A 13,229-nucleotide genomic window follows, 5' to 3' on the forward strand; every position below is an offset into this window, starting at 1 on the left:
AATGAGAGTTTTTCTTTCAATTCTTTTCGCTTACTCGGTAATGAATCTGCCTGACCGCGCTCTTTCTGGGCCCAAAGGACGACAACGAAATAAATTATTTCAAAATCACTAGCACACACAAGACACTCATTCTTTTAGCATTTGTCTTGAGCGTTTAAATAAGCAGTCACGAGTGAATGAAACCACGGCATTGTTTCAGAACCTTATTATATGATTTGACTGGTTTGGCCAGTGAGCGACTCTTCCGACAATCTCGCCGCGCGTATGTTGACCTTGATGACCGCCGCAACAGCGCGCCCATTTGTTCTGTTAATTGTCATCTGCTCTCGTTTCGTCCGAGGCATCACCTGTTTTATCCACTGCCATGCGGAGAAGGGATCCCTTCCGCCGCTCTTCCTGAACGACGGTTTGAAAGTAAACAAGTCGCTTGGTGACATTTGAACGGAACGGAACGAGTCTGTTCCGCACCGTTTTACCATAATACTAGGGAGTTTTAGTGCTGGGTGCGCATTCTCTTGGGGCGTTGCGGGCTTGGGAGCGCGCGGCGTTGCGTGCCAGTGTGTGCATTCATATATAGATGTATTTCTATATATTGCTTATTGTGACATTGCTGGTATATGCCACAAAACTTGTGATGCCTTAAGTAGTGTGTTTGGTTATACACTTGCAAAAACTTGTCTACCTCTCGTTGTAACCTGCAAGGCAATGCTATGCTATGCATGTTCTTAAGCCAAAGAGGATGCTTTAGGAACATTCTTATACTGCTTGAACCTAATCTTTAGACAAACGTATGTTATTCTCGGCTAGTAGATTGTTTAGGGAACTCTTCTGTTTTCTTTTGACTGAATAGGAATTGGATGTTCTTTCAGGCATTGCGTACATTAAAAATTGAAAAATTTGTCATCTTACTTGAAACCGACGGTTTATAATGACATTGTATTTAGTGGGAACGTTTCTTGCTGCACCAGCTTTTACTGAGAATTTCTTATTGGAATAGCCACATCTTTACACGTAGTGGTTATGCAAAAGCCAATTTTTTTATCGGAACTGGCCTTCAGAATTATTAAACAAGCTTTGAAAAAATCTTCCGTGCTAGTGAATCTACCAGAAATATGGTGTTTCCAATTGTGATGCAGTGATGGACTGCTTTCTGGTAATATCTGCATGCATAAAATAAATATATTGTGCAATGTACTGATTTATGCAAATGTACTTTTCAACTTGCTCTCTTGTAGGAGTGGTCAAGATTGCCTAGTAAACAAAGCCTTTTAACCTATAATGCTTTTAATGAAGAATACCCTTTACAGTACCATGCATTTTTCATGAGCTTTATTCGCGTTTATTGGAATGGGTTGCGAAGATGCATGCAGTCAAGCAAGTTGACGCCGATTTGTATCAAAGGGATGAATTGTTTTCATACTCCCGACACTTTCAGCCTGAAATGCTTTTGTACCCTACTACTGGTGGTGCTAATTTTAGGCAGTTTTCATAGAAAACAAAACTCTTTATTTTTTAGCCTTATGTTCCATTGCTGTCTGTGCTTTTGTACAATCACAGTTGTTGCTAATATTTACTTTCATGGGCTTTGCTGCTTTTATTTCAGACAGTTCTAAATTGAAAACATGGCTGATGACACTGAATATTTGAAGCTGTCTGTGAAGGACCGTTGCCAACATAAGGTTTTACTACTGTTCACTTCATTCACTACTCTTGGCTAACAAAACAAGACTCTACTAATAAGAAATATAGAAAGACAGGGCATTGTGCTTTTATACCAATTCTGTTTTGTTAGTATTTCTGGCACTGTGATCAAACTGTGAAAACTGTTTTCTGTGATGACATCGATCTCAGCATTGGTAACTGTGATGCTAGTTTATAAGATAGGCATGCATAGTACTTCTAATAACTTGGGCATTGAACCGAAATAACAATGTGTGAACAAAGCTTTTTTGAATTCAATGTCAAATCAAGCATTAGTCGCATATTGACAGCTTTTTTTCAAGTTGCATTGCTGACAGCATTGCACAAGACTGGAACACAGTACACTAACTACTGCCCACCAGTGGCATAGTATTCAACGTGATGTCACTACCTCCAAGGAAATTTGACATTAAAATTTTAGATGCTTAGAAACCACCAATGTCTATCAGATTGTTGGCTCCGTATCATGAGACATCCTCGTACTACATCCACAGGGTTATCAAAGCTTTACCTGTGGGTTATATTTTGATAGAAAAGGGATGTAAATTGAAGAAAAAATGAATCTTGCTTCACATGAAATAGACATACGATTTTGTATTTGAAAATTTCTGACATCTATACACACGTACAACACATCCTCGATATAAGTAGTAGGTACAGATTGTCTTTTACATACTTATAGAGAATATGAAGCCTAACTTCTTTGAGCAAAGTAACATACTCACCAATAACGTGTTTGCTTGCTTCTTCCTGTGTTTGTTTTTAAATGTGGTGGCACTTTTCACTATCAATGTCTGTGTTATTGCTGAAAATGTGCAATGCTGTATCTGCCTCTTGCATTGTTGGGTTTAATTTTGCTTGATTTGAAGCCACTGTTCGAAAAGCCTGTTAAGAACATTGAAGTGTATAGTCTGCCAAGGTATCGCTAAAACAAAAATTTCACATATTGTACAACCCCCAATGTTTCAAAAATATTTCCTTACATGTATATCTGTTTAGTTCACTTACTACGATTTTTCTTTGTTCTTTCTTTCAGCTGTGGAAAGCTCGTCTTAGTGGGTATGAAGATGCCACCAAGCTTTTCGGTTCCGTCACAGACCCCAAGAGTCCAGAGTTTCAGAAGTTTTTGCCTCTCATAAAGAACTTCGTCACAGATAGCAATGCTGTGTCTCAGGAAAAAGGACTCGCAGCTGTTCTGTCGTTTGTTGAAAATGCCCACCTGGCCAATCGCATATGTGGCGACGTCCTCACCGGGCTCGTCACCAAGTGCATCGCCGCTCCGAAGCAGAAGACACGGGAACTGGCACAGGAGATCATCTACATGTACGTCGAAATTGAGAAGCAAGATGTGGTTGTGGAGGAACTTGTCAAGGCACTGGATAACAAGAACCCGAAAATAGTGGCGGCATGCGTGGCAACACTGCGAGAGTGCTTGCGTCTGTACGGTGCCTGCGTTGTAGCCGTAAAGCCTCTCTTCAAAGCACTTCCGAAACTCCTCGAGGACAGGGACAAGACAGTGCGTGAAAAAAGCAAGCTGCTGACTGTCGAGCTCTATCGATGGATTGGAGATGCCCTGAAACCAATGCTGCAATCTCTGAAGCCCATTCAGGTGTCCGAGCCTGAAGCAGAGTTTGCCAACGTGGAGAAAGGCACTGCTACTGCCGAGCGTTACATCCGTTCGGAGCAGGCACGAAGAGCACAGGCCGCTGAGACTGGCACCAATGGCGTGGATTGTGTCGAAGAGGTAGAGGAGTGCGGTGGTGATGGGGGTGCCACTGTTGACGCGTACGAACTGCTAGAAGCTGTCGACATTCTCTCCAAGCTGCCCAAGGACTTCTACGAGCAGTGCGAGGCGAAGAAGTGGCAAGAGCGAAGAGAGGTGCTAGAGAAGCTCCTTGAGCTCGTGAGCAATCCTAAGCTCGAACCTGGTGACTATGACGATCTCGTCAAGGCACTGAAGAGGATTGTGGCCAAGGACAGTAACGTAATTGTAGTGGCGCTCGCAGCCAAATGCTTGGCAGGGCTGGCAGCTGGTCTGAGGCAGAAGTTTCACCCATATGCGAATTTGTGCATTTCGGCGTACTTAGAAAAGTTCAAGGAGAAGAAGCAGAACGTGGTGACTGCTCTGAGGGAGGCTCTGGACAATGCATTCCAGGCCACAAACTTGGAAGCAATCCTGGAGGATGTGACGGGGGCGCTGAGCAACAAGAATCCACAGATAAAGGCGGAGACGACCCTGTTCTTAGCACGCGTCTTCTCGAAATCTACGCCGGCCTTGTTGAACAAGAAGCTGCTGAAAGCATTAGTGACGTCGTTGCTCAAGACTCTGACTGACTCTGACCCAGCTGTGAGGGAAGGTGCAAGCATGGCCTTGGGGACAGCGATGAAAGTGGTCGGCGAAAGGGTGATAGCACCTTTTCTTGGTGACCTGGACAATCTCAAGATGGAAAAGGTAAGCTTAATATATTCGATAACTTTCTGTTCATTTCACAGGCACAAGGGGGGCATCCAACTGTACATACGAGGCCTGCTTTGTGCACGGCTGATGCAGGGTAGGGTTGTGTAGCTGAAGTTAGGGATGCATGCAGCCACTCGCTCTAGGGGGAGGGTGCCTGAAGTAACATTAAAAAAGGGAGAGGGGGCGTGGTCATGACTTTGTTAGCAGAAAAACCATTTCAGCAGAAAAACCATTTCATAGCTTAAATACTGTTTATGTGTGCTCACAGTGGCTTCACTCATTTCTCCTAATTGCTGATAGGAGGTGGAGTACAAGCACTGAAGTGGGGGGGGGGCTGACACAAGCTTTGGGGGGGATCGCTCCTACTGCCCCCCCCCCTTTGGATCCGCCACTGGCTAAAGTGCTACAGTTGTTCCTGACTAGCCAGCCTTTCTCCCTCTCTCCATTTGTACTGTTTTCTGATAACTAATATTTTTCTTGCCATGAGAACAAATCAGTGCTAACAAACATAACCTGGATGACAAGGAACTTTATTACTTGGGAGGTATAGTCTGTACTTGAAGTCTGGATTGGTGTGGTAGAAGGCGTTTAAGGGCTTATTGCTTTATTAGATGTCACCTAACTAAACTGATAGTGACATCAACGGAGCCATGGAAAAAATTATTCATATAGTTTTTCAGCAGTGGTGTGGTCATTTATAGAAAAGGAAGTAAAGTGGAAGAAAAAACACCTCGCCGCTGGTTAACCTGGGCTTTAATTAGCAAAGCACACTTTTCCCCCCTTTGTTTTTAATGCATGTTTGCTATGTTTACCTTATTTCGTCCTTAGTTTTATTTGTTTCCTATTTATTTTATTACCTTGTTCTGGGTCAGATATAAGATTCAGATATACGTCGGCTCTCATCGGGTGTGCTCAATGTTTCTTTTACTTAATCTCCGCTATCTTGTATCGTTTTTTCCTAATTCATAATCAATCCAGCTTTCCACCGTATTGCTTAAGGAACAACATGGATACCTCGGTAAGCCATCGCAAGATTTTCATGTGAAGCAGTTTGCTTGGGGGTTGGCTAAGAAATTTGTCATATAGCAAACAATTCATGCATTTCCTGGTCTCTTTAGTTACAACTATATGTGTAGGCCCCACCACAGTACAGCAAAACTGTAAACGGGTGTTAAGCATAAGTACAGTAAAACCTCCATAATTCAAACTCGGTTATTTTAAAGTGGTGCCTAATTTGAAGTATTTCCGCGCGCCCGTATTTTACAGTGGAAGTTTAAGCAGATAGTTTGAAGCGGCGGTCAGCATAAGTTGGGTTAATTCAAAAACTTCGGCTGCAGTGTGCCAATTCTTTCTGATCCTGATTTCAGCGCAAGTCCGCAGAAACGACAGCCCTTAAGAGCCACTAGGCAATATAGTTTAGCAATGCTAATGAGTGACAGCTGAACCACCCCAGCCTTGCTTCTTCCAGCACGAAAAATATAATTAAAAATAAAATACGGTCTTGTAATCGACTTAAATGTGTGCCCACGGATAAAAAGATGGGCTTCACTGCAATACAGTAAAGATGCGCGGGCAGCAAGTTTTATGCTTTTTGCAACGTCGGCACGTCATGATTTACTTATTCTTTCTGGGAATTTAAAGAAATTAATAAAAGTCAGTCTGGTGGCATTCGCGATATATGCGACTCTCCGATTGATGGTTGCTGGAGCGATTTGTGCACTTGATCTGCTAGCGGTGTTCTCGCCTACAATGCCTACTTTGATAACTCTGTTTGCAAGCTTCAAAGATGACGTTTCTGAGCCAAAACACTTAGCGAATTTTCTCACTGTTTATTATTAAGTTCTTTATTTTACGTGCTAACGCAGGGAGGAGCAGGCGACATGCTGTCCGCATGTCACTGTTCTGTTGTAGTGAAGAAGTCTTTTTTTTTCAGTTGATCACCCCCTTTTTATTATTATTTTTTTGTGATGGCAGCAGTGAGGCCTGGAATTGCCCTTTGTTTTCGGCAATATTGTGGCCAGGTATTGCTGGAAAACATAACCCTTGGAACCGCAAACTCGCCGACACAGCAAACGACCAGCCCTGATTACTTTGAATAACTTCAAGTCCCTTTCACCGCACTTTTTGTATGTTCCGTTAATTCAAAAATGGGCTTAATTCAAAGAATTCTCACAGTCCCAGTGACTTTGAATTAACGAGGTTTTACACATGTAGAAGCGAGGAACTGTGATTATCAACATTATTGTGCTAGCTCTTTTTCATGTCCTCGGTCACGTGCCCTAACTCGGCATATCGGCAGCCTGCGAGGTTTGATGTTGAGATCTGTAACTGGAACATTTCCCGGTCAAAACAGGTAAAAGAGTGCTGTGAGAAAGCAGAAGTGGTTGCTGCACCACCTCAAAAGACCCGCTGCAAGCCTGCTGCTGCTGCTGCGTCCTCGGGCACGAGTAGCACAGAGTCAAAGCCGGAAGCACAAGCCGCCCCAGAGAGGAAGGCTGCAACTGCAGTGGCCAAACCTTGTGGTGGTGCCCGGGTCGTGAGACCGGGGGCTGCTTCTTCTGCTGCGCCATCGTCTGCCCCTGCAAGAGCCACGCAAAAGGCTAAAGCGCCTGGACCTGCGAAAGCACAGTCGGGCAGCAGTGCTTCTTCCAAGGTTTGTGCCAACCCGGCCTCGGTTATCAACTGGAATGGCAGCTTTGCCATTGAGCTGGAGGTTGCATGTGCGGCACCAGTCGCAACAACCACATCTTCAATGCATTGTGATGCAAGACGACTTGTGTTTATAAACGTTAAAAATCTTGGGCGAGGAAAAAATTAATTCAGAGGTCCTGATTCATGCCTTGTAATAAAGTCTTTGTAATTGCCACATAAAAAAAACCTCGATTAGTTATGGTTTGCAGGTATGTTTTCTTCTCTGCTTTTCCTGTGATGGGGGCTCAGTAGCTACCCCATTCCTATTGCTTAGCACAAGAATGCTTTTTATTTATTGCTTTTCTAAAACATGACTGCTATGGGCACATTGGCCCACCGCCGCGGTGGTCTAGTGGCTAAGATACTCGGCTGCTGACCCGCAGGTCGCGGGTTCGAATCCCGGCTGCGGCGGCTGCATTTGCGAGGTAGGCGGAAATGTTGTAGGCCCGTGTGCTCTGATTTGGGTGCACGTTAAAAAACCCCAGGCAGTCGAAATTTCCGGATCCCTCCACTACGACGTCTCTCATAATCATATAGTGGTTTTGGGACATTAAACCCCACATATCAATCAATACGGGCACAATGGCATCCCATCATGTGCTCAGTGTATTTTATTTTTCTAAGAGTGTTGCGTTAAAGTGCTCATTATGCAGAAATATCAGTGTCTGCATCTTTGGTATTGAGCAAATAATCAGTATTGTCTTTTGAGAAAACTCGAGATAGATGAAAACAAGTATAATAAAACTGTTTTGTTCAGGTGTGAATCGAACGCAGGTTTTCTGTGTGGCTAGAAGGTGCTCTACCATGGAACCATTGGAGTTTTTGAAATTGCTTCGAAAAAAAATTTTTAAAAATGTTGTGTAGTGGGTGGAGTCCCTCACACACGTAATATACTGTACCTAGTGTACTTTTAGTCTGTCCTCGATTGCGACTGCATTTTCTCCCTTTTTTATTGCATATTTTGTAACGCAACCACCCTGTAACGGCCTTCGGCCAACCGTATTGATAAATAAATAAATAAACAAATAAAAATTTCACATGGCAGAATCGTACTCGAATCACACCAGGTGTCAAAAAAAAGAGAATTGTAGAACGAGTTGGCGGTTCAAAGCTGCCAATCCCTTACAAAGTGTGCACGGCACCTTTCGGGCGATTAGCTTATTCCGCCTATTTGTAAAAGGAAGAATTGTGGCCTAATGGACACTTGGCAACTGTTCATCCAGCAAACATTCTAGAATGGTTTGAAACAGCCAGTGTTACTGTTGAAGATGAAGCTGAGGCGTCCTCCCAGATTTTTTTCTTTTTCCTTTTTTAAGGCAGGGAGGGGTTCGCCTCGTTAATGGTGGTGTGATAGTGATGACGATTGAATGAATACCTAGATTAACAGGCTAGTTCGCATCACCTGTTGGCATTCTAAGAACACAGTATTAACTGGGAAGGCCTTCACAAGCTTTTTCATCTGCTGAACACCCCATCTGTGCACAAAGTGAGGGTAAATTTTTGTATGCACACGCACACACACATGTACCTTATATCTGCACATCCATCTATTTCAGTGGTGTTGCACTCCTTGACTACTTTTGTTTCGTACCCCTTTTATTCTTACGAAGGTCTCCTTGTTTCACATTCTCTGCTGTTTTTGTCTTTTCAGTCTGTGTTCTCCGAAATGGCTCTGGCAGACGAAGAGGTTCAAGGCCGAGCAGCAGCCTTGTTCCCAGAGGAAACGCTTGCGGCTTTGGGGAGCGCAAACTGGAAGGATCGTTTGTCTGCCATTGAGAAGATGAAGGAAGTTGTCGAGGCTATGGAAGGAAGCCTGCCTGTTCAAGTCATTGCGAAGACGCTGTGCGTAAACCTGGACTTCGAGACACAAACTTCCAGGTTTTTCATTTTCTTTAATATTCGTATGAAAGCTTTCTCTTCTATATACACAGGAAGCGCATTCTAACAACATTGCATCTTGCACGAATGTTCGTAATGTTCGAAAATTTGTTATAAAGATTTATTTCCAACACTATGTATCTATTGCAAGACAATTTTCCTTTATTTTGTTGTAACGGGTATTTATTTTTATCTGTGTTCATTATATTTTAGTTTCGAGGGTGTATAAAGCATCGGTTATATTACCAGGTGTGTTTATGTGTGTGCAGATGTACAACTGTGTGCATTTTTAAGCTTCAGAATTTTAAGACTAGAGCTGTATAACTTCTTGCAATTATACTGTAACTTCGATTTCCAGATTTTCAGACTCTCGGTATAGAGTCTAGGGTTTCGTTGCTGTTTCTGCTTCAATCTCTCTGCATGCCAACCTATGCATGTCTGCGCAGGTGCTGAAGCTGAAGCTGGAAACCTTATTGGTGGTAGTGGGTGGTGGGCCTGTGTCCCTGTGCGTGGCCGATTGCATGTTGGCAGACTTGGTGGACAAGGTCGGGGACACCAAGAATGGCCAGGGCGCCGCATCTGCCCTGACGGCCTTGGCTGAGGCCACCTCCCTAGACCATGTTGGCCAGGAGGTACTGGAGCATGTCTCCTACTCGCATTCATTTGATTCTTGCGCTTTAGAAATTCACAATTCATGTGGACGTCGTAGTTTACATCCATTTGTGGCATTTGGCACCTTCTGGGCCAAATTGCTATTCAACAAAATTGCTATTCACCGAATTCACCTTTAGTACAAGCCTACTTTATTCACTAAATAAGGTGCTTCGACTTTTCTTTTTTTCTAGCATTAACTTTCTCGGTCAGTCTTTGCAGTTCAAACTTGGCAATGTGATGTTCATTTTTTCCACATTTTAAAATTTAAAGAAAAGATTGTGAACTTCACTGGCTCTTCACTGGTTCTTAGTGTGACAGGTTAACCTAAAACAATAGCAGCGCATTCTGGTATTCATCGACGCATGCTCAAGGCAAGCATTGCAATGCACTTGTGAAATTCATCTACATATGCTCAATGTAATGAAACATGTAAGCTAGGCAATGTACCTTGGTGTGATATACATATTGATTTCATTTAATTTTTGCCTTTCAAGAAAACCGTGATTGCCAACAGTGTTTTTTAAGAGTAAAATGCCACAAAATTCTTCAAATCATAGGGCAGTATGAAGAGATATAGTGTTGGTCATGAAAAAAAAAAAGCTTTGTAGTTTTTAACATGAGAGCCCTTGACAAAAGTTTACTCCTTCATGCTACCCCCACAAAGTCTTCCTTACAGCTGGCCTATACTTTGTGAAGAGCCGAAACTGGGTCAACCTACACAGCTATACGCAGCCTAAGCACCTGAGTTTTCAGGTGCTATTACTCGTAGTTTGCTTTACTGTCATGACTAGCATAGTCTCTTGTGCATTTGCTGAGCATAGTAACTGTGTTAACACAGGAAGTAGATTACAAACTCTGGTTTGCTGCAGAATCTTAGGCAAACTGGGTTTTAGCATAAATCCCTTTTAGAGCATGTGTTTACTTTAAACTTTTAGTTAAAATATGCTAGATACTGAAGCTTTCAGGTTGCTTTGTGAGTTTCTCTTGTATATTAGTACCACTTTATTTTTTCCTTCTCCAGGTTCTCCAGCTTTGTTTTGCCCAGAAGAATCCAAAAAACCAAAGTGAGAGCCTGATGTGGCTGGCCAATGCTATCAAAGAGTTCGGGCTCAAGTAAGTTTTTTCAAAAACTGGGCAACTATGCATTTCAGACACACCGGGTTTTAAGTGTGGAGCACTTTAGATGCTCGAGCTGTCGCATACTGCCACTGCATTGTGTGACGCAGGCAAAACCACGTATAGCATAGCCATCTGTAACACCAAGAAGTCTTCCTCTTCTTGTTATTTGGGTGCCGCGATGATGATAATAAGTGTGGAGGAAATCAGGAACCCGGGACGTCGTATGCTGTCACAAGCTGTCACCACTTAGCATATTGCACGCAAACCCGCATTTAAAAAATAAAAGAAAAAGGGGGAAAGCAAGGGATACATAGAAGAAAAGGGGGAGAAGGGAATAGAAAAAAAAGAAAAAGTAAATGCAGAAAACTTCAAAGAAGACAGGAAAAAAAGAGGGAAGAAATAAAACCGAAGAAAAGCAAAAAATGCCGCCCAGCTCTGCAAATCCTTCGGGCTTTGCACAACTAGTGTGAAAGCGCCTTCATTTTTTGCCAGAGCAGTCAACGATCCTGTGTTGTTTGAAGCATTGCAATGTACTTCACTTGTCTGATGTTCACATACTTGTTCTTTTGCAGGGTTCCAGTGAAACCAGTCATAGAAAGCATAAAAAAAGGTCTGGCTGCTTCGAACCCTGTGAGTATGAGCCAGAGCTTTTTTTTGTGCTGTACAGTGCGACTGTTCACCACTGTTGTTGCGTAAATGTTGCATTTTGTGTGTGAGGACTTGTCTGAGGAAAGTGCAAAGAGGGCGCAAATGACGGATGGTGAGACAGCAAAGCCAGGTGTTTCCGCAGTGCAGGGCTTGCGATTACCACCATGGCTGTGGAAGCTTCCTATTGCTTTTGTGTGAAGGTTTCTCTGCGCATTCACTAGCGACTGTTGGGTATTGTGAACACAAGTGGCTCCACCCTTGTAAACTGTTTGTTAATGGAGACCTTTTAATTTTACATTTTCTTCTCAGTGTTGATGCAGACGTCCTAGCTGCATTTTGCGATGTCAGACGATCTCTTCAGTAATATTGAATGAGTGAATTTGACTCTTGTATGAACAGGCAGTCAGAACAGCGTCCATAACTCTGGCTGGTGTTCTGTACCTCTATATGGGCAAGACGCTGAGGACCTTGTTTAAAGGGGAGAAGGCCGTTCTTGTGCAGCAGCTTGATGCGGAACTTGCAAAGGTTGGTGGCGTCATTACACACCTCATGCAGGTTGATGGTTGATGGCGTTTAGCCAGTGTTGTTTTAAGCTCTTATGAAAAGAAAGCGCCATTGCGGAAATTCGCCGATTACCTTTCAAGTATGGATGTGCGAATATTTGAAAGTTTTGAATATTCATCAAATATTGCATTCGTGATGTTAGTATTCAATTGAAAATGCATATTCGATAATTTAAAATATTTGAACAATTCAGAATATTCTTCAAATATTCTATCTTCACGAATATTCTGTCACATGTTTCTGCTGTGAAGAACTTCAGATTTGGCACATTTCCAATAACAGCAGTGTTTACTTCATGCAGTGATTACTAAGTTCATGCAGTTCATGTAGTGATTACTAAGACTTCGGCCCGAGTATTATATCGCCTGCACAGCAATTCATAGAAGCTTGGTGACAGCTATCGATGAATGCGGTGACAGGTCATCGTGACAAACCTACCTGTGATAAATATCTCAATTTAAATCGTGTACTGCTTGCTCGGCAGTATGTGGGGCTTGGTTGTTTAGCGCTGTTACTGTTCGTGTAAGCGTACCAACTACTCCATCTGTTGCTGCATTGCTCATCGAAACGAAGGCAACTCGTCAGCGGCACGGACTAAGTGAGCTTGGTAGGTGACGCACTGCACGCAAGTATAGAACTCGGCGTGACGTGATGATAACGCGTTTCATGTGTAGCTGGGCCATTTTTCACTAATGAATGGCCTTGCAAACATGCGCAACAAAGCCTTACAAGTCGTCAATCGGCTGTGCCGCTACTTCAGCATGTATTCTCTTCATAGTTCCCAAATTATTTCATGGTCGCACATATGGTCATGTGAATAAGTTGGTGTTTCTCCGTGCAGTGGCAAACAAAAGGCCACGCACTTTTTTGTGCAGCAGCTTACAATGGCGTCATAACATATAGTTCTGTAATGTAAAGCGGCAGACAGAAATTTGAGGCACCTAATGCGTAGTTTCACTGTGTTCCCGACAGCACCTTCGGGAATGCGTCGTATACACATCGCACTCGCGCGGCAGCGTCTCCTGCAATCAATCCTCTATAGCTTCGTTTGTGTGATCTCGCTCTTTTGCCAATATCAGTTAACTGCCATTAGCAGCCAGTGCGCCGAAAGGGGTCGCGATGCAGCTTAACAGTGCCCTCGTCGCTGTGAGTTGTGGCTCCGTTAACAAAAAGGTGTAATTGGGGTGTCTTTCTACCGCACATCAATAATCGCCTATCTCACATGTGCGTCTTGTGCTATCACAGCGCCTGGTACACCTTGGCAACGATCGTGTAGCTATCAGCGTGACAGAGTACTCTTGATCGGAAAATGGGGAGTGGGCAGTCCTCGAGAAAGGGAACAGAAACAAGTCAAATAACGAGGATTCCTGTGTAGTTGAAAGACTCCCCAAGTTCTCCTATTTGCCTCAGTGGCTTGACCGGAGAGAACAGGAGCACAAATTAAAAAGAAAATGATAAAATCTGGGGTTTTACGAGTCAAAACTGATAGTGTGAGAATCTGGCTGAATTGTGACCA

The 13,229-nt window shown here is 43.3% G+C and overlaps 1 pseudogene; it reads left to right on the forward strand.

Moving 5' to 3' along the window:
- The first annotated feature begins 1,622 nt into the window (after positions 1-1,622).
- On the forward strand, positions 1,623-11,716 carry LOC142775336 (cytoskeleton-associated protein 5-A-like; annotated as a pseudogene).
- The last annotated feature ends 1,513 nt before the right edge of the window (positions 11,717-13,229 follow it).

This window comes from Rhipicephalus microplus, chromosome X (assembly GCF_043290135.1).
Source record: "Rhipicephalus microplus isolate Deutch F79 chromosome X, USDA_Rmic, whole genome shotgun sequence".
Lineage (NCBI taxonomy): Eukaryota > Metazoa > Arthropoda > Arachnida > Ixodida > Ixodidae > Rhipicephalus > Rhipicephalus microplus.